This window comes from Delphinus delphis, chromosome 15 (genome assembly GCF_949987515.2).
Source record: "Delphinus delphis chromosome 15, mDelDel1.2, whole genome shotgun sequence".
Classification (NCBI taxonomy): domain Eukaryota; kingdom Metazoa; phylum Chordata; class Mammalia; order Artiodactyla; family Delphinidae; genus Delphinus; species Delphinus delphis.
In genome coordinates, this window is record NC_082697.1 from 60,868,571 (window position 1) to 60,892,426 (window position 23,856).

The following is a 23,856-nucleotide window of genomic DNA, read 5'->3' on the forward strand; positions in this document are numbered from 1 at the left end:
AATGGTGAAAAATTAAAAGCATTTCCTTTAAGATCAGGAACAAGACAAGGATGTCCAGTCTCAACACTATTATTCAACATAGTTTTGGAAGTCCTAGCCACAGCAACCAGAGAAGAAAAAGAAATAAAAGGAATACAAATCGGAAAAGAAGTAAAGGTGACACTGTTTGCAGATGACATGATACTATAGGTAGAGAATCCTAAAGATGCCACCAGAAAACTACTAGAACTAATCAATGAATTTGGTAAAGCTGCAGGATACAAAATTAATGCACAGAAATCTCTTGCATTCTATACACTAATCATGAAAAATCTGAAAGAGAAATTAAGGAAACACTCCCATTTACCATTGCAACAGAAAGAATAAAATACCTAGGAATAAACCTATCTGGAGAGAAAAAAAACTGTATGCAGAAAACTATAAGACACTGATGAAGGAAATTAAAGATGATACAAGGGGCTTCCCTGATAGCACAGTGGTTAAGAATCCGCCTGGCAGTGCAGGGGACACGGGTTGAAGCCCTGGCCCAGGAAGATCCCACATGCCATGGAGCAACTAAGCCCGTGTGCCACAACTACTGAAGCCCACATGCCTAGAGCCCATGCTCTGCAATGAGAAGCCACCGCAATGAGAAGCCCGTACACCGCAACGAAGAGTAGCCCCCACTCGCCACATCTAGAGAAAGCCTGCGCGCAGCAACAAAGACCCAATGCAGCCAAAAATAAATAAATAAATAAAATAAATTTTTTAAAAAATGATACAAACAGATGGGGAGATATACCATGTTCTTGAATTGGAAGAATCAATACTGTGAAAATAAATATACTACCCAAAGCAATCTACAGATTCAGTGCAATACAGAGCTAGAACCAAAAAATATTGAAATTTGTATGGACACAAAAGACCACGAATAGCCAAAGCAATCTTAAGGGAAAAAAACGGAGCTCAAGGAATCAGGCTCCTGGACTTCAGACTATCCTACAAAGCTACAGTAATCAAGAAAATATGGTACTGGCACAAAAACAGAAATATAGATCAATGGAACAGGATAGAAAGCCCAGAGATTAAGCCACACAACTATGGTCAACTAATCTATGACAAAGGAGGCAAGGATATACAATGGAGAAAATATAGTCTCTTCAATAAGTGGTGCTGGGAAAACTGGACAGCTACATGTAAAAGAATGAAATTAGAACACTCCCTGACACCATATACAAAAATAAACTCAAAATGGATTAGAAACCTAAATGTAAGACCTGACACTATAAATCTCTTAGAGGAAAACACAGGGAGAACATTCTTTGACATAAATCACAGCAAGACCTTTTTTAATCTACCTCCTAGAGTAATGGAAATAAAAACAAAATTAAACAAATGGGACCTAATGAAACTTAAAAAGTTTTTGTATAGAAAAGGAAACTACAAACAAAACGAAAAGACAGCCTTCAGAATGGGAGAAAATATTTGCAAACGAATCAACAAAGGATTATTGTCCAAAATATATAAACAGCTCATGCAGCTCAATATTAAAAAACAAACAACCCAATCCAAAAATGGGCAGAAGACATAAATAGACGTTTCTCCAAAGAAGACATACAGATGGCCAAGAAGCACATGAAAAGCTGCTCAACATCACTAATTATTAGAGAATGCAAATCAAAACTACAATGAGGTATCACCTCACCATATTAACAAATTGAAAAATAAAAACCATATGATTATCTCAATAGAGGCAGAAGAAGCTTTTGACAAAGTTCAACACCCATTTATGATAAAGAACTCTCCAGAAAGTGTGCATAGAGGGAACCTACCTCAACATAATAGAGACCATATATGACAAACCCACAGCAAACGTCATTCTCAATGGTGAAAAATTAAAAGCATTTCCTCTAAGATCAGGAACAAGACAAGGATGTCCACTCTCAACACTATTATTCAACATAGTTGAATAACAGTGCCCCAGTTAGAAGGGGCATCATCAGAAAATCTACAAGCAACAAATGCTGGAGAGGGTGTGGAGAAAAGGGAACCCTCTTGCACTGTTGATGGGAATGTAAATTGATAGAGCCACTATGGAGGTTCCCTAAAAAACTAAAAATAGAATTACCATATGACCCAGCAATCCCACTACTGGGCATATACCCTGAGAAAACCATAATTCAAAAAGACACATGCACCCCAATGTTCATGCAGCACTATGTACAATAGCCAGGACATGGAATCAACCTAAATGCCCATCAACAGATAAATGGATGAAGAAGATGTGGTACATATATACAATGGAGTATTACTCAGCCATAAAAAGGAATGAAATTGCGTCATTTGTAGAGACGTGGATGGATCTAGAGGCTGTCATACAGAGTGAAGTAAGTCAGAAAGAGAAAAACAAATATCATATATTAACGCATATATGTGGAACCTAGAAAAATGGTACAGATGAACCTGTTTGCAGGGCAGAAATTGAGACACAGATGCAGAGAACAAACGTATGGACACCAAGGGGGGAAGTGGCATGGGTGGTGGTGGTGGTGTGATGAATTGGGAGATTGGAGTTGACATATATACACTAATATGTATAAAATAAATAACTAATAACCTGCTGTATAAAAAAATAAATTCAAAAAAAGAAAAATAGAAGCAATCTGAAAAATTAGATTAAGTTGGTAATCTACTTTCCTTCTTGTCCCAAATTTCTTTTTTTAAATAAATTTATTTATTAAAAAAAAAGAAAAAGGAAATGAGAAGGGAATCAAAACATGTCACTACTAAAAAAATTCATCTAAACACAAAGGAAGGCAGTATGGAAGGAAGGGACAAAAAAGGTATAAGACATACAGAAAGCAAATAAAATGGCAATTCCCTATCAGAAACTAAATGTAAAAGGATTAAATTCCCCCAATTAAAAGACACAGATTGGCAGAACAAATTAAAAAAGAGAATCCAACTAGATGCTGTCTATGAGAGACTCACTTTAGAGCTAAGAACCTGCATAGATTTAAAGCAAAAGGATGGAGAAAGTTATTCTGTGCAAATAGTAACCACAGGAGAACAGGAATAGCTATGCTAATATCAGACAAAATAGACTTTAAATTTAAAAAACTATTACAAGAGATAAAGAAGGACATTATATAATGATGAAAGGGTCAATTCACCAAGAATATAATTACAAACATATGCAAACATCAGACCCTAAATATATAAAGCAAACATTGACAGAATATGTCAAGAATTCCTGCAACTCAACAACAACAAAAGACAAAAACAACCCAATTTAAAGATGGACAAACAACTTAAACAGACATTTCTCCAAAGAAGGTATACTAATGGTCAATAAGCACATGAAAAGATGCTCAACATCATTAATCATTAGGGAAATGCAAATCAAAGTCAAATGTGATATCATCTTACACCCATTAGGATGGATACTCTTTCAAAAAAAAACAAAATAACAGGTATTGGTGAAGATTTGGAGAAACTGGGATCCTTGTGCAATCATTGGTGGGAGTATAAAATGGTGCAGCTGCTATGGAAAACAATATGGCAGTTCCTCAAAAAAAAATAAACACAGAATTACCATGTGATCCATCAATTCCACTCTAGGTATATACCCAAAAGGATTGAAAGCAGTGTCTTGAAGAGATATTTATATACTCCTGTGCATAGCAGAATTATTCACAATAGCCAAAAGGTGGCAGCAACCCAAGTGTCCACTGATGAATGAACAAAATGTGGTATATACATACAATGGAATATTATTCGCCCCTACTAAAAAGGAAATTCCAGCACATTGTACATGGATGAACATTGAGGACCTTATGCTAAGTGAAATTAGTCAGTCACAAAAATGTACATACTGTATAATTCCAACACATTCTTTTCAAGTGCACTTGAAACATTCTCCAGGATAGATCACATGCTAGGACACAAAACAAGCCTTGGTAAATTTAAGAAAATTTAAATCATATTAAGCATCTTTTCCGACCACAATGCTATGAGACTAGAAATCAACTACGAGAAAAAACTGCAAAGAATCCTAACACGTGGAGGCTAAACAATATGCTACTAAACAACCAATGGATCACTGAAGAAATCAAAGAGGAAATTTAAAAATACCTGGAGACAAATGAAAATGAAAACATAACAATCCGAAATCTATGGTATGCAGCAAAAGCAGTTCTAAGAGGGAAGTTCAAAGGGATACAAGCTTACCTCAGGAAACAAGAAAAATATCAAATACACAGCCTAACCTTACACCTAAAGGAACTAGACAAAGAAGAACAAAACCCAAAGTTAGTAGAAGGAAAGAAATCATAAAGATCAGAGCAGAAATACATAGAGACTAAAGAAACAATAGAAAAGATCAATGAAACTAAGAATTGATTCTTTGAAAAGATAAACAAAATTGATAAACCTTTAGCCAGACTCATCAAGAAAAAGAGAGGGCCCAAATCAATAAAATCAGAAATGAAAAACGAGAAGTTACAACCAACATCACAGAAATACAAAAGATTATGAGACTACTATGAACAACTATATGCCAATAAAATGGACAGCCTAGAAGAAATGGACAAATACCTGGAAATGTACAATCTCTCAACACCGAACGAGGAAGAAATAGAAAATATGAACAAACCAATTACCAGTAATGAAATTGAATCAGTAATTTAAAAACTCCCAACAAATAAAACTCCAGGACCAGATGGCTTCACAGGTGAATGTTACCAAACATTTAAAGAAGAGTTAACACCTATCCTTCTCAAACTACTCCAAATACTGCAGAGGAAGGAACACTTCCAAACTCATTCTATGAGGCCAGCATCAACCTGACACCCAAACCAGACAAAGATATTAAAAAAAAGAAAGAAAGAAAATTAGAGGCCAATATCACTGATGAACATACATGCAAAATCCTCAACAAAATGTTAGCAAACCAAATCCAGCAATACGTTAAAAGGATCAAATACTACGATCAAGTGGGATTTACCCCTGGGATGCAAGGATTTTTCAATATCCACAAATCAATCAATATGATACACCACAATAACAAATTGAAGAATAAAAATCATCTGATCATCTCAATAGATGTAGAAAAAGCTTCTGAAAAAATTCAATGTCCATTTATGATAAAATCTCTCCAGAAAGTGGACATACAGAAAGCATACCTCAACATAATAGAGGTGATATATGACGAGCCCACAGCTAACATCATGCTCAGTGATGAAAAGCTGAAAGCATTTCCTCTAAGATCAGGAACAAGACAAGGATGCCCACTCTCACTACTTTTATTCAACATAGTATTGGAAGTCCTAACCACAGCAATCACAGATGAAAAAGAAATAAAACGAATCCAAATTGAAAAGAAGTAAAACTATCAAAGTTTGTAAAAGATATGATACTATACATAGAAAATCCTAAAGACACCACCAGAAAACTACTAGAACTCATCAATGAATTTGATGAAGTCACAGAATACAAAATTAATATACAGAAATCTGTTGCATTTCTATACACTAATGATGAGCTATCAGAAAGAGAAATTAAGAAAAACAATCCCACTTACCATTGCATCAAAAAGAATAAAATACCTAGGAATAAACCTACCTAAGGAGGTAAAAGACCTGAACTCAGAGAATTATAAGACACTGATGAAAGAAAATGAAGATGACAAACAGACCAAAAGATATGTCATGGGGACTTCCATGGTGGTGCAGTGGTTAAGACTCTGTGCTCCCAATGCAGGGGGGCCCGAGTTTAATCCCTGGTCCAGGAACTAGATCCCACATGCATGCCACAACTAAGAGTTCCCATGCCACAACTAAGGAGCCCATGAGCCACAACTAAGGAACCCACGAGCCACAACTAAGGAGCCCGTGAGCTGCAACTAAGACCCAACACAACCAAATAAATAAGTAAAATAAAATAAAATAAAAGTAATTTTTAAAAAAAGACATACTATGTTCATGGATGGGAAGAATCAGTATTGTTAAAATGACCATACTACCCAAGGCAATTGACACATTCCCTATCAAAATACCAAGGGCATTTTTATGGAAACAGAAGTCCCCAAATAGCCAAAACAATCTTGAGAAAGAAGAACAGAGCTGGAGGAATCATGCTCCCTGACTTCAGTCTATACTACAAAACTACAATAATCAAAACAGTATGGTACAATAATCAAAACAGTATGGTACTGGCACATAGATCAATGGAATAGAATAGAGAGCCCAGAAATAAACCTACACGCTTATGGTCAGTTAATCTATGACAAGGAAGACAAGGATATACAATGGAGAAAAGACATTCCCTTCAATAAGTGGTGCTGGGAAAACTGGACAGCTACACATAAAAGAATGAAATTAGAACATTTCCTCATACCATATAAATTTGAAATGTATTAAAGACCTAAATGTAAGATTAGAAACCATAAAAATCCTAGAAGAAAACATAGGCAGAAAACTCGTCAACATAAATCAAACCAGTATTTTTTTGGATCTGTCTCCTAAAGCAAAGGAAATAAAAATAAACAAATGGGACCTAAGGAGACTTAAAAGCTTTTTTGCAGCAAAGGAAATCATTGACAGAATAAAAAGACAACCTATTGAAAAGGAGAAAATATTTGCTAATGCTATGATCAATAACATTATATTATTGGGGTTAATATCTGTAATATATAAACAACTCATACAACTCAATATCAAAAAAACAAACAATGCAATTAAAAAATGGGCAGAAGACCTGAATAGACATTTTTCCAAGGAAAATATACAGATGGCCCAGGCATAGGAAAAGATGCTCAACATCGTTAATCATCAGAGAAATGCAAATTAAAACCAAAGTGAGATATCACCTCACACCTGTCAGAAAGGCTATCATTAAAAAGACCACAAATAATAAATGTTGGCGAGGACGTGGAGAAAAGGGAACCCTTGTGTACTGTTGGTGGGAATGTAAATTGGTGCAGCCGCTGTGTAAAACAGTATAGCAGTTTCTCAAAAAACTAAAAACAGAACTACCACATGATCCAGCAATTCCACTACTGCGTATATATCCAAAAACATGCCGCAGAGCAACTAAGCCCATGCGCCACAACTACTGAGCCTACGCTCTAGAGCCTGTGAACCACAGCTACTGAGCCCGAGTGCCACAACTACTGAAGCCCATACTCCTAGAGCCCATGCTCTGCAATGAGAAGCTACCACAATGAGAAGCCCACACACTGCAACAAAGAGAGCCCCCACTCGCCACAACTAGAGAAAGCCCACACACAGCAAAGAAAACCCAATGCAGCCATAAATAAATTAATTAATTAATTTTAAAAACAAATGTGGTGTATGTATACAATGGAATACTACTCAGCCATAAAAAAGAATGCTATTTTGCCATTTGCAACAACATGGATGGACTTGGAGGGACTAAGTGAAATAAGTCAGACAAAGACAAATACTGTATGATATCACTTACGTATGGAATATGAAAAATAAAACAAACTAGTAAATATAACAAAAAGGAAACAGACTCACAGATATAGAGAACAAACTAGTGGTTACTAGTGGGGAGAGTGAAAAGGGAAGGGGCAAGACATGGGTAGGAGAACAAGTGGTACAAATTATTATGTATAAAATAAATAAACTATAAGGATATATTATGCGACACAGGGAATATAACTAATATCTTATAATAACTATAAAGGAGTATAACCTTTAAAAATTGTGAATCACTATGTTGTACATTTGAAACTTGTATAATGTTGTACATCAACTATACCTCAATTTTAAAAAGTATTTTTAAAATATTGTATGCTTCCACTCATATGAGATACCTAGAGTAATCAAATTCACACACAGACAGTAGAATGGTCGTTACCAGGGATTGCTGTAGGGGAAAATAGAGAGTTATTGTTTTAGTGAGTACAGAGTTGCTGTTTTGCAAGATGTAAATAGTTCTGGAGATGAATAATGATGATAGTTACACAATGTGAATTTCTTAATGCCACTGAATTGTACACTTAAAAATGGTTACAATGGTAAAATTTACATTATGTGTATTTTATCACCATTAAATATGTTTTTTAAAAAGCAGACGGGGAAAAGACACATTATGAATAATGGAGCAAAGATAAGGATGATGGCAGATTTGTTGGAAATGATACAGGGTAGTGAAGTACCATCTTTAAAATTCTGAAAGAAATGTGTCAACCTAGAGTTCTATAACATGCAAAAGTATCTTTCAAAAATGAAGGCAGGGGCTTTCCTAGTGGCACAGGAGTTAAGAATCCGCCTGCCAATATGCGGGACACGGGTTTGAGCCCTGGTCCGGGAAGATCCCACATGCCATGGAACAACTAAGCCTGTGAGCCACAACTACTGAGCCTGCGCTCTAGAGCCACGTGCCACAACTACTGAGCCCACGTGCCTAGAGCCTGTGCTCCGCAACAAAGAGAAGCCACTGCAATGAGAAGTCCGTGCACCACAATGAAGACTAGCCCCCACTCACCACAACTAGAGAAAGCCCACACGCAGCAACGAGGATCTAACACAGCCAAAAATAAATAAAAATAAAAAATAAATTTATATTAAAACAAATGAAGGCAAGATGTTCTCAGACATACAAAAGCTGCAACAATTCACTGTCTTCAGATTCCTTTTTTTTTTTTTTTTTCGTCTTCAGATTCTTATAAGAAAAAATGTTAAAGGAAGACTTCAGGCAGAAGGAAAATAGTGCCAGATACAAGTCTGGATATACACAAAGAAATGAAGAACACCAGAAATGGTAACTATGTAAATAAGTATATGACAGTTTTTCTTAGTATTTAAATCTCCTAAAGGTTAACTATTTAAACAAAATTAACAACAAATGTTGTATGGGCTTTATAACGTATGTAAAAGTAAAATATATGAAAACAAAAACATAAAGGTCAGGTAGAGAGAATGGGAGCATATTATTGTAAAATGTTTATGTTATATGTTAAGTGGTATAATATCACTTAATGGTAGACAGTGATAAGTTAAAGATATATATTATGAATCCTACAGCAAACACTAAATTAAAAACAAAAACCAAAAAACAGAGTGATAGCTAATAAATCAAACAAGGTGATAAATGGAACTATAAAAACTAACAAAATCAAAGCTGTATAAAAAGAGAGAAAAGGGAAGGAAAAACAGATGGGACAAATAGAAAACAAGTAGCAAGATGATAAATTTAAACTTATATCAATTGTCTCATTAAATGTAAATGGTCTAAATAATTCAATTAAAAGGCAGAGATTTTCAGAACGGCTAAAAAAGCAAAACTCAACTCTATACTACCTATGAGAAACACGCCTTAAATATAAAAACACAGATATAAGTTAAAAGGAAGCATATAGAAAAAGGTATACCATGCTAATACTAATCAATTATTGGAATGGCTACATTTATATAAGACAAAATTTCAGAGATTTCAGGACAAAGAATATTACTAGAGAAAACGAAGGTCATTTCATAATGATAAATTCATGAAGAAGTCAAAAGCATGCTAAATGTTTATGCACCTAACAACAAATTCAAACTACATGACACAAAAAAATTACAGAAATTCAGGGAGGGATAGACAAATCCACAATTATAGCCAAAGATGTCAATACCCTCTCTCAGTAATTGACTGAACAAGTCAACAGAAAATCAGTAAGGATTTAACAAAAAAACAAAAACGATACTAGCAGCCAACTTGACCTTATTGACATTTACACAACACTTCACCCAACAACAGAATACACATTCTTTTCAACAGCACATGTTCCCCAACCACAGTGAAGTTAAAGTAGGAATTAATAAAAGGAAGATCCTTTTGAAAATCCCCAAATATTTAGAAACTAACACACTTTTGTGTAACCTGTGGGACAAAAAAAAAAAATAAGCCAAAGGAGAAAATAAGTATTTTGAACTGAATGAAAATAAAAACACAATATATCAAGTTGTGTGATAACCTGCTAAAGCGGTATCTGAAGAGAACTTTTATAGCACTAAATGCCTTTATTAGAAAAAAGAAAGTTCTCAAATCAATGGCCTCAGTGTCCACCCTAAAAAAAAAAAAAAAAAAAAACTAGAAAAAGAAAAGCAAATTAAACCTAAAATAGAAGAAAGTAAATAATGAAGTCCAGAGCAGAAATCAATGAAATAAACAGAAAAGCAATACAGAAAAATCAATGGAACTAGAAACTGGTTCCTGGAGATCAGTAAAAGTGATAAACCTCCAACAGACAAATCAGGAAAACAAAGCAAGAGGACACAAATTACCAATATCAGGAATGAGAGAGGTGACATCACTACAGATTCTACAAATATGAAATGGATAATAAGGCAATATTATGAAAAACTTTATGTCAATAAATTCAACGACTTAGATTAAACAATTCCTTGAAAGTCAAACCATGAAGTTCACTTAAAAAGAAATAAATAACCTGATTAACCCTATATCTATTTTAAAAAAGTTGAATTAATAGTGAAAAACCTTTTCATAAGGGAAACCACAGGCCCAGATGGCTTTTCTGGTGAATTCTACCAATCATTTAAGGAATAAACAATACCAGTTATATGCAAACTCTTCTAGAAAACTGAAAAGGAGGCAATACCTCCCAACTTATTCTATGATGCCAGTATTACCCTGACACCAAAGCCAGACAAAGACATTATTAGAAAAGTAAATTACTGACCAATATCCTTCAGGAACATAGAACATTTCTAAACAAATTTTAGAAAATTGAATCCAACAATATATAAAAAGGATAATATATCCTAACCAAGTGGAGTTTTGTCCAAGGAATGTAAGGATGGTTTAATGTTTGAATAATCAATCAGTGTAATTTACCATATTAACAAACTAAAAAAATTTAAAACCATGATCATCTTAATAGACACAGAAGAAGCATTTGGAAAAAGCTGACATTAATTCCTGATTTTTTTTAAAATCCCTCACCAATTAGGAATAAAAGGGAACTTCCTAACCTGATAAAGGCCATCTATGACAAACCCACAGGGAACACCATGCCTAATATTGAAAGACTGAATGCTTTTTCCTTAAGATCAGAAATAAACTAAGAATGTCCTCTCTCACCACTCCTACTCAACATTATACTGGAAGTTCTAGACAATAAGGCAAGAAAAATAAATAAAAAGCATTCAGATTGGAAAGGAAGAAGTAAAACTGTCACTATTCACAGATTACATGATTGCCTATATAGAAATCTGAAGGAATCTACCAAAAGACTACTAATAAGTGAGTTTAACAAGGTGGCAGAATAGCAGGCCAATATAAAAAATGCAAGTGCATTTCCATCTACCAGTAATGAACAATCAGGACTTGAAATTTTAAAATAATATCATCTATAATATACTCCAAAATATGAAAAATAAATCTGACAGAATATGTGAAAGGTGTGTACACTGGGAATGACAAAAACACTGCTAAGAGAAGTTAAAGAAGACCTAAATAAATCAAAAGATATATCATGTCCAGGAACTGGAGGACTCAATAGTGTCAATATGCCAGTTCTCTCCAAATTGACCTAAAGATTTAATGCAATCCCAATAGGCTTCTTGTATAAATTGTTACCAGATTCTAAAATTCACATGGAAATATAAAGGAACTAGAATAGTCAAGAGGAAGGACAAAGTTGGAATACTAACACTACCTGATTTCAGGACTTATTATAAACCTGCATTAGTTAAGATAGTGTGGAACTGGTGTAAAAATAGACAAATAGATCAATGGCACAAAACAGAGCCCAGAAATAGACCCACACATATGTGGACAACTTATTTTCAACAAAGGTGCAAAGGCAATTCAGTGGAGAAAGGATGGTCTTTTCAACAAAAGACAATGGAACAATTTGATACCTATATACAAAAAAGCGAACTTCCATTCATAACTCACAATATATACAAATTTAACTATAAATGGGTCATCGACCTAAATGTAAAAACCCAAATTATAAAACTTTTAGAGGAAAACATAGGAAAAAAACATTGTTACTTTGACTTAAGCAAAGTTTCTTAGATATAACAAGAAAAGAATGATGCAAAGGAGAACAAATAGAACAAACCAGATTTTATCAAAATTTAAAACTTCTGCTCTTAAAAGAACACTGTTAAGAGAAGGAAAAGAGCCACACAGGGGAGAAAATATTTGGAAATCATATATCTGATAAAGGATTTGTATCCAGAATATATCAAGAACTTTCAAAATTCAATAATGAGGGGGCTTCCCTGGCAGTCCAGTGGTTAAGACTCTGCACTTCCTTGGGACTTCCCTGGTGGCGCAGTAGTTAAGAATCCGCCTACCAATGCAGGGGACACGAGTTGGAGCCCTGGTCCAGGAAGATCCCACATGCTGCAGAGCAACTAAGCCTGTGCGCCACAACTACTGAGCCGGCATGCCACAACTACTGAGCCCGCACACCTAGAGCCCGTGCTCCACAATGAGAGAAGCCACTGCAATGAGAAGCCCACACACCACAATGAAGAGTAGCCCCCACTTGCCACAACTACCGAAAGCCCATGTGCAGCAACGAAGACCAACGCAGCCAAAAATAAATAAATAAATTTATTTAAAAAAAAAAAAAAAAGACTCCGCACTTCTACTGCAGGGGGCATGGGTTCGATCCCTGGTCGGGAAACTAAAAGCCCACAATCCGCGTGTCACGGCCAAAAAAACCAGAAAAACAACCCAATAAAAAATGCATAAGGCGTATGAATACTTCTCCAAAGAAGACAGATGAATAGTAGATAAACACATGAAAAAAATGCTCAACTTCATTAGTCATTAGAGAAATGCAAACTAAAACAATGAGATAGCACTGCCCACCTGTTAGAATGGCTAAATTAAATTAAAAAGACTAACCATACCACGTGTTGATGAGAATGTGGAGGAACTGGAACTCTCCTACACTGCCAGTGGGGATGCAAAATGGCACAACCACTCTGGAAAACAGTCAGTTTCCTAAAAATATAAACATCTGATCCAGGCATTCCACTCCTATGTATTCATCCAAAAGGAAGGAAAGCTTTTTAATGTCCTTTCAAAGGCTGGTACACAAATGTTCATAGTAGCTTTATTTGTGATAGCCCCAAACTGCAAACAACTCAAATGTCCATACCACTCATAAGTAACAAGGAACGAACTCTTGGTTCACAATAACGTACAGCATGGATGGGTCTTGAAATAATTACACTGAATGAAAGCCAGGAAAAGAATACATAAAACAACAAGGTCCTACTATATAGCACAGAGAACTATATTCAATATCCTATGATAAACCACAATGGAAAAGAATATTTTTTTAAAAAGAATGTATGTGTATATATACATATATATAAAACTGAATCACTTTGCTGTACAGCAGTAATTAACACAACACTGTAAATTAACTATACTTCAATTTTACATATATATTTTTTTGGCTGCACCACGTGGCACGTGGGATCTTAGTTCTCCGACTAGGTATCCAAACTGTGCCCCCCTGCACTGGAAGCATGGTGTCTTAACCACTGCACTGCCAGGGAAGTCCCCAATTTTTTTAAAAAAAGAAAAAGAATACACACTGTTTCGAGTCCATTTATATAAAATTCTAGGATATACAAACTAACAGATAGTGACAGAAAGCAGAATGGCTGTTGGAGGGTGGGGGAGATGGATTACAAAAGGACAGGAAGAAACAACCAAAAACCAAAACCCCAATTCAAAAGAAAAAAGCCACCCTGGATTTCTACAAGTGTTTTTACCTGAATGGAACTAGTGGCTTTTATTTGAGATAAGCTGAGATCTGGACGTAGTGTTCAAACTTTCTCTAAATACTTCCCATCGTGTTATTTTTAGAGCTAGCATGGGATTAAATAGCACTCACTAATATACCGTGACAACCGGCAAACACACAGAGGTAAACGCCAGAGAAACCGTTCACACTTCCAAGGCCTCTAGTTGGTCCAACGAGCAGTTACAGAGACAGAAAGCATCACAAGAAGACACAGTGACAGCTTTTTAAGAACCATGAAAGGAGAGAGAAGAACAGCAAAATGTTTCCAATAAAATCTTACTCGTGTTTCCAAAAAAGCAATTCTAACTTGTCCATAATGGAACAAGGAAGAAGAGAAAAGGTCATCTTTCATGTTCAACATTTTTCTACCTAAATTTTACGTGTATATGTACAGTTTTACAGCACTAAAGCGGAACCACGAGGGGAAAATGCAAAAGGTAGGTTCTTCTCTGTAAGTAAATTTATCATCACAGTTTCTCTCGTTTCCTTCCACCCATTTATCTTTTCAAGTTGCCAAGAACATCCCTGGGAATAATCACCTCCTACGTCAAAAGCTGGGGATAGGATAATTGGCATCTGATGATGGGAGATGACATCTTTAAATAGTCACTTTTAACTTCATAACATATATTTCATCTTTAACCATGTATATACTGCTTCAACTCCTAGCTTTAAAATGCAGGGGGGGTATATTGGAAGATGCCCCAATAACAAGGATAAATTCTCCAAAAGTTTGCAATGGCTAAAAAAAAATTTGAAACCCATTAGATCAAGTGTCACTTATGTAACAAGGATCTTAAAATACAAGGCCTAGGAAAAGGTCAACATCCATCCTATCTATCTATCTATCTGTCTGTCTGTCTGTCTATCAAAATGACTTCCTGGTTAATGATTAAAGGTTTGAGTTTTTGAAATATCATATACTATGAATAAACCTAAAGGAAAATAAATGATTCTTTGCGGTACTAATAAACACACACCATGTATCATTCATGTGAGATGCTGGTACTACTTTATATAAAGTGGCAACATATGTGAAGGAACCCATTTGGGACATTCACATAATGTTTCTTACAAGCTCATAATACTGGAAACCAAAGGAATTTGTTCGGTTTGATACCAACACACTCACACCCATAACACGTCTCCACCACATTGGGTGGACCTCGGCCAAGACATCACACAAAGTGCGTGGCTGATTGTTTCTGCCTCGTCCAAACCAACTCCGCACAAAGTTGAAAATGAGAGCCTCAAGCAAGAGCAAATACAACTCCTGTAGCCCAGTAGCACTGATGGCCGGCTCACTCACCGGCAAGCAGATGCTTGCAGCACTGTTTGCTTAAGGCTGCTACCCTACGGCAGAAAGTTATCTTAGGAAAGCAATGACCCTGACATCTATGCTAAAGAACCTTCCACATGTGTGCACTGGGAGCCACGTGCAAAGATGCAAGAGCAGCTCTGCTTGTAACGAAGAAAACTTGGAAACAACCCAGGTGGCCAGCAATAGGGGATTTATTAAAACTGTGCTGCAGTCCCCCGAGCAGACTAGAACACAGCGGTTACAAGGAATGAGCTAGAGCCATAGGGAGTGACACGGTTAGACCTCTGATGCTTTGTAGAGTTAACATCAAAAGGAAGACATGTTTACAAAATATGCACCATTTGTTGAGGAGAACAACCCCCCCAAAACACTACGTTTCCTATGTATAAACACATATCAACAGAAAAAGATGTGGGAAAATCCAAAAAAACTCCTAAGACTGGTCACCTCAAAAAGGAAGAGGAGAGAGAGGAAGGAATTGAGAGCTGAGAGGGTGGGAGTCCTCCACCTAATACAGGACAAGTAATAAGAGAAATAGCAATTTATCCTGTTACTGTCGACTGCTTTTTATATCCATAAAACCGTCACCAACTCTGCACACTAATGTTTGTGCCTCAGATAACCTGGTTGACCTTTTCAGAGCGTATCCGGAAAAAAAAGGGAAAAGAGAAAGAACAAAACTTTTTACTGTTCATAGCTGCCAGCTTGATCTTATTCTGGTTCTGGAATGAACCAATTTAAACTTATTTTTCCAGGGTTAGAGGTTCTAAGATTGACTTGATGAGGTGATATCAGGGCATTCTATACAGCTGTAATTTTTCTGCAGAATTCCTCTTTGTACCATTTTCTGTATGGTTGGCATTATTTGTGAAAGGGAGTTGAAAAAACTACTGCCTCTCTCTCCAAGCTGGGAGACCTTCAGTTTTTCAGAGGTTACACAGGCAACACATCCTGCTTCAGTCCTCACCCTGCTATGTTCTGCAGGGGCCTGCACACTGCCTCTATGTGGCAGGGATTCCTGCTTGGATGGAGTGCCAAAAGAAGGTAAACACAGGTACCACGAACTTTCTAGCTGCTCTTCCACTGAAAATCACAGAAATCTCACATGATGAAATGCCAACGAAATGAATTTAGAATCCAAGAGTCATAGGCACCAGCAACAAACAACTGAAATATTCATAGATGGGGGGACTCCATAGTGTTAAGACATTAATTTCCCCCAAATTCAATTATAGCTTTACTACAATCCCAATCAAAATCCGAGCAGGCATTTTGTAGAAACTGATGAGCTGATTCTAAAAAGTATACAGAAAATCATATGGAAACAAAGGACTAGAATAGGCAAAACAGTTTTGTAAAAGAAGAACAAATTTGGAGGATTTAAAAGACGTGACTTCAGTACTCTCCATAAAATACAATCAAAGCCTGTGTGGTAACTGGCATACAGATAGATATACAGATCAATGGAACACAAACCACAGCAACCGACCACACGTACACGGTCAAGTGAATTTCAACAAAGGCACCAGGGCAGTTGCATGGAGAGAGGATCATCGTTTCAACAGATGGTGCTGGATATGGGAAAAAATGGACATCAAGCCCAACCTCACACCATACACAAAAATTAACTCAAAATGGATCCTAGACCTAAATGTAAAAGCAAAAATGATAAAAATTCTTGGAGAAAACCTTTGTGACCCAGGTAGACAAAGCTTTCTTAGGAAACAAAAAAGCATAAAAGAAAAACATTGATAAACTGGACTTCATCAAAATTAAAAACTTCTGCACTTTGAGAGACCCCACTGAGAACATGCAAAGGCAATCCACCAAGTAGGAGAAAATACTAACGATACGTATATCTGAAAAAAGACTTCTGTCCAGAACATACAATGAACTCTGATGATTCAAAAATAGGAAGGTGGGCTTCTCTGGTGGTGCAGTGGTTAATAATCCGCCTGCCAATGCAGGGGACACGGGTTCGAGCCCTAGTCCAGGAAGATGCCACATGCTGTGGAGCAACTAAGCTTGTGTGCCACAACTACTGAGCTTGCACTCTAGAGCTCGTGAGCCACAACTACTGAGCCCGCGTGCCATAACTGCTGAAGCCCGCGCGCCTAGAGCCCATGCTCCACAACAAGAGAAGCCACTGCAATGAGAAGCCCATGCATGGCAATGAAGAGTAGCCCCCACTCGCCACAACTAGAGAAAGCCTACGCGCAGCAACAAAGACCCAACACAGCCAAAAATAAATAAATTTATTTAAAAAAAAAAAAGAACTGGGTTTAAAAAAAAATAGGAAGGCAAACAAGCTATAAAAATGGGCAAAAGATTTGAGCAGACCCTTCACAAAAGATGTAACAGGGACTTCCCTGGTGGTCCAGTGGTTAAGAATCTGCCTTTCAATGCAGGGGACGCAGGTTCGATCCCTGGTCAGGGAACTAAGATTCCCACATGCCGCAGGACAACTAAGCCCACGCACTGCAACTACTGACCCGTGCACATCAACTAGAGAGCCCACATCCCACAATGAAAGATCTTGTGTGCCGCAACGAAGACCCGATGCAGCCAAAAATAAATAGATAAATAAAAAAGACGATGTAACAAATTACCAATGAGCACATGAAAAAGTGCTTAACATCATTAGTCATCAGGGAAATGCAAATTAAAATGAGGTACCACCACATACCCACTAGAGTAGCCAAAATAAAAAAGACAAATGGACCCAGAGATTATCATACTAAGTAAGACAAAGACAAATATATCATTTATATATGGAATCTAAAACAAATGACACAAATGAACTTATTTATAAAACAGAAATAGATGCACAAACATAGAAAACAAACTTATGGTTACCAAAGGGGAAAGGGGTGGGAAGGGATAAACTAGGATTTTTGGGATTAACAGATACACACTACTATATATAAAACAGATAACCAACAAGGACCTATTGTATAGCACAGGGAACTATATTCAGTATCTTGTAATAACCTATAATGGAAGAGAATCTGAAAAAGAGATATATATATATAAAATTAATCACTTTGCTATATACCCGAAACTAACATAACATTGTAAACCAACTATACTTCAATAAAAATAAGAAGAAGAAAATAAAAGACAGGAATTGAAAGATGTGACCCAACTGGAAAGCATATATTTCTGGCGGGAATGTACAATGGCACCATATCACCTGGTCCTCGGCCCCTATCCCGTGTGTCCTCCACGCATTCAATTCACAGGTTCATATAACCTGCCTGGCCTCATCAAGCCTGCTCTAAAACCCTGAATTTATGAGATAAAGCAATGACGGGGGCTGTGGCCTCTGGCTCTGGCCCTGGGTTCTGAACTGTCCGTCACCGACAATGCAGTCGCAGGGATAGCTAAGTGAGCTATTTGAGTAGCTAAGTGAGCCTTCTTCAGGCAAAGTCTTGATTTAGGTGATCAGAGAAAAGCCTGCTGTCAGCACCTCAGGCAACCTAAATATCCAAGCCTGAGGGGGCTTTTTTCCCTCCTCTGCAAGAAAATTAATTTCTCCAAGAACTCTTTAAAGCAGTTCTCAAAGTGAGGGCCCGGACCAGCAGCACCAGCACAGCCTGGGAGGTTGTGAGAAAGGCAGAACCTCAGCCCCACCGCAGGGTCCATCTGCATCTTCCCAAGATGTTCAGGTTCAAGTGCCGAGCGTGCTAGGCCACAACCAAGGCTCCATGGAGCTAACGCAGGTGAAAGCCCTTCACACACTGTGAAGTGCTGTTAAAATGGATGCAGCCCTTGCTGCGGAGGGGCGGGGGAAGGCAGAGGGGCCGGGGGAGGCGGGGAGGCGGGGAGGCGGAGGGGCGGGGAGGCGGAGGGGCGGGGAGGCGGGGAGGCGGGCAGCAAGCAGGGGTGAAGGTGTTGAGGGCGGCCCCAACAGAGGAGTCGGTGGCCGCAGAAGTCCTGCCTGGAAGGAGACAGTGTCTCCAAGACACCTTCATTTTTTCAAGCAACCTCAACTGTGGTTAATCACTTTTAGACCCACTGCATTTCAGTGGGGTTCGGGTGAATCATTTCAGAGGAGTGAGGGAGTAAAAAGGCTTGAAGGTTTCTAGGACCCTCAGCAAGCCTTTCTGAAAACCTGATAAAAACTGTGGCATCCCTTTCCCAGAAACACACACATTTTACATACACTTTTGGTGAATTCACAGATTTTTTAGTCTTGAGTGCAGTGGGCACCAGATTAAAAATCTCGGGGAAGGGCTTATCTAGGAAGTTCAGCGCCAGGACTCTGCTGGCACCGTAGCTGGAAGGCACTGGCCAAGGAGGTTCTCCAGAACCACGTGGAGGACCACACTGAAAGGAATCGCATGTTAATTTCCTCTACAATACTTTTTGAAGACCTACCTGTGCAGGTACCTCTCTAAGACGCTGGGGCCAGGACGGACAGATCCTCCAGCCAGGTGTCCAAGATTTGTGGCTTCTCAGGGCTCCTTACACCTGTGAGAGAAGTAGGATCAGACCTGTGTTCTCTACTTTAGGGCTCACAGAAGGTCACAGGGCCAGCCTCCCTCAGGACACCCCAGACCCTGCGTACCTCAGGCATCCCACCTGCCCATCAAGATACAGATGCACCTCTATCATTTAATCCCCTCCCTCCCCTCAGAAGACAAAGCTGAAGAAAGCACCTGTTAGAATCTCATTTCCATTCCACCTGCCAGTTAGTTCTGGGCTCAGCTCACATGTGATGTTCTCTCATTTGCTAATTTCTTTTCACTTTTTATAAGCCCTATCACTTCTGCACAATAATTCCAACAACTCAGTGAACACCAAAAAATGGAGGGGGACAATGGAATCAATTTTATCATCAACCATTCAAAGGCAATGCTCAGTAATACATTTTAATTCTGAAAATGTTCAATTTTTTTTTTTTTTTTTTTTTTAATTAAAGAGCTGCAGTGAGATTTGCACATAGATCTCAAGCACTCCGGGAGCAGTATCTCAGAGTTCCTGTTTGAGGGTAAATGCCAGGGCCTTTTCCAGTCACCTGCCCAAACCGTGACATTTAAAGCAACTTGGTGAACACAACTTCCTGGCATATATAGGTTTCCCATTTGCCTATACACCTGCACAGTGGGCTGTGGACATTCTTAATTTATGTCTCCTTATACCCTGCGAGCATCACTGGTACCAGGCGGCAAAGGTGCATGTAGCAGAATGTTCTGTGCAGCTAAAAAGCTGCAGACAACCCAAGGCCTTACTCCCAGAAATTGATTAAATCAACTGTGATAGAGCCACTGGATGGGAAACCGTGCAGCTATTAAAGAGAATAAGGTATCCCATCCATGCATTATATTATATAATGCAGTATATATAATTTACGATGCAATATTGTAATAGTACACATCACATTAATGTATAAGAGAAACTGTTAATTTTAAAAATAATATATGCTATCACTTATCGTGATTATAAAATGTACTACAAGCCACTGTATTAGTTAACACATCCATACATTAATTAATGGAGAATCAAAGTGCACTTTAAAGTCAGTCCATTTGAATAAAAATAAAAGGGCACGTTTGAATACATAAATGTGAATATGCGTATCAATCGTCTAGAGCATTGGGGCTCAGCCTTTCCCGCGCAGCGGCATCACCTGGAGGAGAGCCTGTTAAAGCCCAGATTGCCCGGCTCCCCCAGCAGGTCTAATTGGGCAGGTCTGGGGTGAGCCAGAGAAGTTGCATTTCTAACCAGCTCCCAGGTGATGCTGCTGGCCCCGGGTCCAGGCACACACCCAGGGCTCAACCGCGGCAATCTGGGGGAAGAGGAGCTTTGGGGCTTTTTATTTCAGAAAACTTACACATTCATTCAACAACCCTCGTTGAGCGTCAGCTCCATGCAGGGCAGCCGTGGACCGCCCGAGGGGTCGGGCTAGTAAAGGAACCACAGCCTTTTCCTCCGCCTCCTGGGTGCCTCACCCTAGAGGGGAAACTGAGGCCCCGAGACCGGTTGTCCAAAGTCGCGGAGTCTCTCTGGAAGCTGGGATTCGAACCTCAGGCTCTGAAATGCCTGCGAGCGTCCTGAGCGCTCCCGAGCTCCAAACGAGTTCCTCCCGCCGAGCCTGTGGGGACTCTGGGGGCTCCGGAGACGAAGTCCCCGGCCCCACTCGGACACGAAGGGTAGGACGGACTTCCCTGCCCGCTCTGCTGCCGTGAGTCCGCTGCGAGCGGCCGGCGCGCGCACGCTTGAGCCCCGCCCCACCGGCCGCTGCGAAAGGGCGGGGCCGGGCGGGTGCGCTGGGGCCCGCGCTCGTGCCCGTGGGGCGAGCGCACGGGAGTGGCGCCAGGATAGAGGCTCGCCGAGCCGCCATTCTAACGCAGGCGCGGTGGCCAAGTGGTAAGGCGTCGGTCTCGTAAACCGAAGATCACGGGTTCGAACCCCGTCCGTGCCTAGCATTCTCACTTCCCTACAGGGGGCCACTTTTTAGGGGTGTGACCACTTTTCGAGAGTAATCATCGACGTTCTACCCTTTCCGGATCCCGTATTAATCAATAGATCTTCGCCTCTGGGAGACGACGGAGCCAACTGTTTTCACTCAGTTTAGATTCAGGCTCTCTCCGGCCCGCGCAGGTCAAAGTCCGGGTGGTCCGGCCTCATGCCCTGCTGTGCCGCCAACTTGACCCGCGGGGCGTTTGGCTCCCGCAGACAGCGCCCCCCTGCAGTCCCCGGACGCCTCGTCCTGTGCGGGATGGAGGAGGGCTCCGGGTAGACGGGGGTCTGAAACTCCGAGGCCCCGGAGGTCACGTGAAAACCGTGGCCCGAGCAATGCTTTTAGCGCAGAAAAACCTACAGCGGATGGCCCTCGGTTCAAGAGCCACTAAGCATTTTTCTGAACGTTTAAGTCCAATTGTTTCCACACTAATGAGAGAACTGCCGTTGCCTGACACTGAGCCCACACCCAGAGTCAGCTGGTGTCTGGCTTGCTATTTTTAAAAGGAAATCCATTGTAGGCACTGCGTTAGAGAGGAAATCCTGCCCAGACTTGGAGCTGGTCCGACATGAAAATCTAAAGCTCTCTCCTCTCTCTCTCTCGGAGCCTCCGTTTGCCACCCAGTAAAATGGATCTCTGGTCAGCGCTGGCGTTTGTGAAGCAGCTGACGAGAGACTGTAGAGGCGGCTTCAGTAAACGGAGCTACCGTCGTATGGCACCCGTTTTCTTTGCATCACCACGGGGCTGCTCGAACGCATTTAAAGATGTTAATGCAATTACCTCAACCTCCAAGAGCTGGCATATTGTATAATCTGGAAACCAGCTTGACCTAAATTGGGGAAACCTGTATCAGCGCGAGATTCCTACTGGAAGAAAGCATTAATGGAACTCTCGGTGTGTGCCTAGTGGAGCTGGAGTCTGGGGCAACCTCGGTGAACGAGGGTGGGTTCACTCAGAGAGAGGGGGAGATGGATGCGAAGGAGATCGGAGAGCCTGGCAGGAGCGGCGGGGGGTAAGAGTCCTCCTCTGCAGCAGAGCGCTCACACTTGTGAGCAGTTCATCGGCATCCCCTGGAGGCGTAGTTAAAATGCCGAGCGCTGGGCCCCACCCCCCAGAGCGTCTGCATTCTGTTAGTTAGTGGTGGGGCTTGACATTTGCATTTCTAACAAGCTCCCAGGTGATGCTGACGGTGTTAGTTCCGGGACCACCCATTGCGAACCATTCCGCTAAAGAGAGCTATATTCTAAAGCCACATTCTAAACCCAGGAGCACGTGTGTATGCATGTACACAAACATGTGAGTTAGTGCCTATAAAAACAGTGAACACCAGTCCTTCTCACACTTCAGCCTGAGGATCAGGTTAAAATTTAGGTCTGTGTGTCTGCGGTGGAGCCGGAAAATCTGCATTTCTAATTGGTGTTTTAGTGATGCTGATGCCGCTGGTCCCACACCTCACTGAGTATGGAGGGGAGGGGGGAAGAAGGACGCACACAAAAATAATGTAACGGAGCAGGACCCTATGGGGCCTTCCCGGGGTAGCCTTCCCCCACATCCTCTGCTTTAGCTCCTCTCTGAAGTACCTAGATAAGTGTTTGATGTGAAAGTGTTTCACAGATGTGAAAAAACCCACCAAATGGAAGTTATTAACTACTTGATGACCGTGAGCATGTAGCCCCCAGGCCTCCTGGAGCCTAAGGACTAATAAAGTTAACTCCTGTGCCACTGCCCTGTTACCTCACCATCAACCAATCAGAGACCCGTACAGGAGCTGGTCCCGTACCCTGCGGCCCCCTTCCCTCACTTGGCCTTTAAAAATGCTTTGCTGAAACCCTTCAGGGAGTTTGGGGGTTTGGGGGACACGAGCCACCTGTCTCCTTGCATGGCCCTGCGATAAACCTTTCTCTGCTCTAAACTCGGATGTTTCTGTTTGTTTGGCCTCATTGTACATCTGGCACATGAACTTGGGGTTGCTAACAATAACAGTTGTTGCCTCTCTGGAGGGAAGTAGGATGGGGTAGCTGTTGAAAGGATTCCTTCACTTCTTACCCCGTGAACTTTCACATTGTTTGGATTTTCTAATAGATGATTGTATTACGTGTGTAATTTTTTTCCCCCAGAATCACCTCCAAAACCCACAAAGGCAAAAAGAACCTATTAGAACACAGGCAAATTATAACGATTCAGAATTAAGTCATATAAATGCTTGAGTGTTCTCTGCTCTCCATTGGAGTGTTTCGTCGTTTCTTTTTAAGTGACACAGAAGTACACTTACGTTCC

At 39.8% G+C, this 23,856-nt stretch overlaps 1 long non-coding RNA gene and 1 other non-coding gene across 3 annotated transcripts in view; one reads left to right on the forward strand and one right to left on the reverse strand.

Annotated features, from left to right (window-relative positions):
- The window catches only part of LOC132438018 (uncharacterized), a 93,400-nt gene extending 72,128 nt beyond the window's left edge, over positions 1-21,272 (reverse strand). For both annotated transcript variants that reach the window (XR_009522137.1, XR_009522138.1), the window contains exons 1-2: positions 20,950-21,272; positions 19,494-19,586 (exon numbers count right to left, since the gene is read on the reverse strand). This is a non-coding gene — a long non-coding RNA (uncharacterized lncRNA). The remainder of the gene's footprint in view (positions 1-19,493; positions 19,587-20,949) is intronic.
- A 196-nt stretch (positions 21,273-21,468) lies between these two features.
- On the forward strand, positions 21,469-21,540 carry TRNAT-CGU (transfer RNA threonine (anticodon CGU)). The gene has a single exon. It is a non-coding gene; the product is annotated as a tRNA-Thr (tRNA).
- Positions 21,541-23,856: the final 2,316 nt, after the last annotated feature.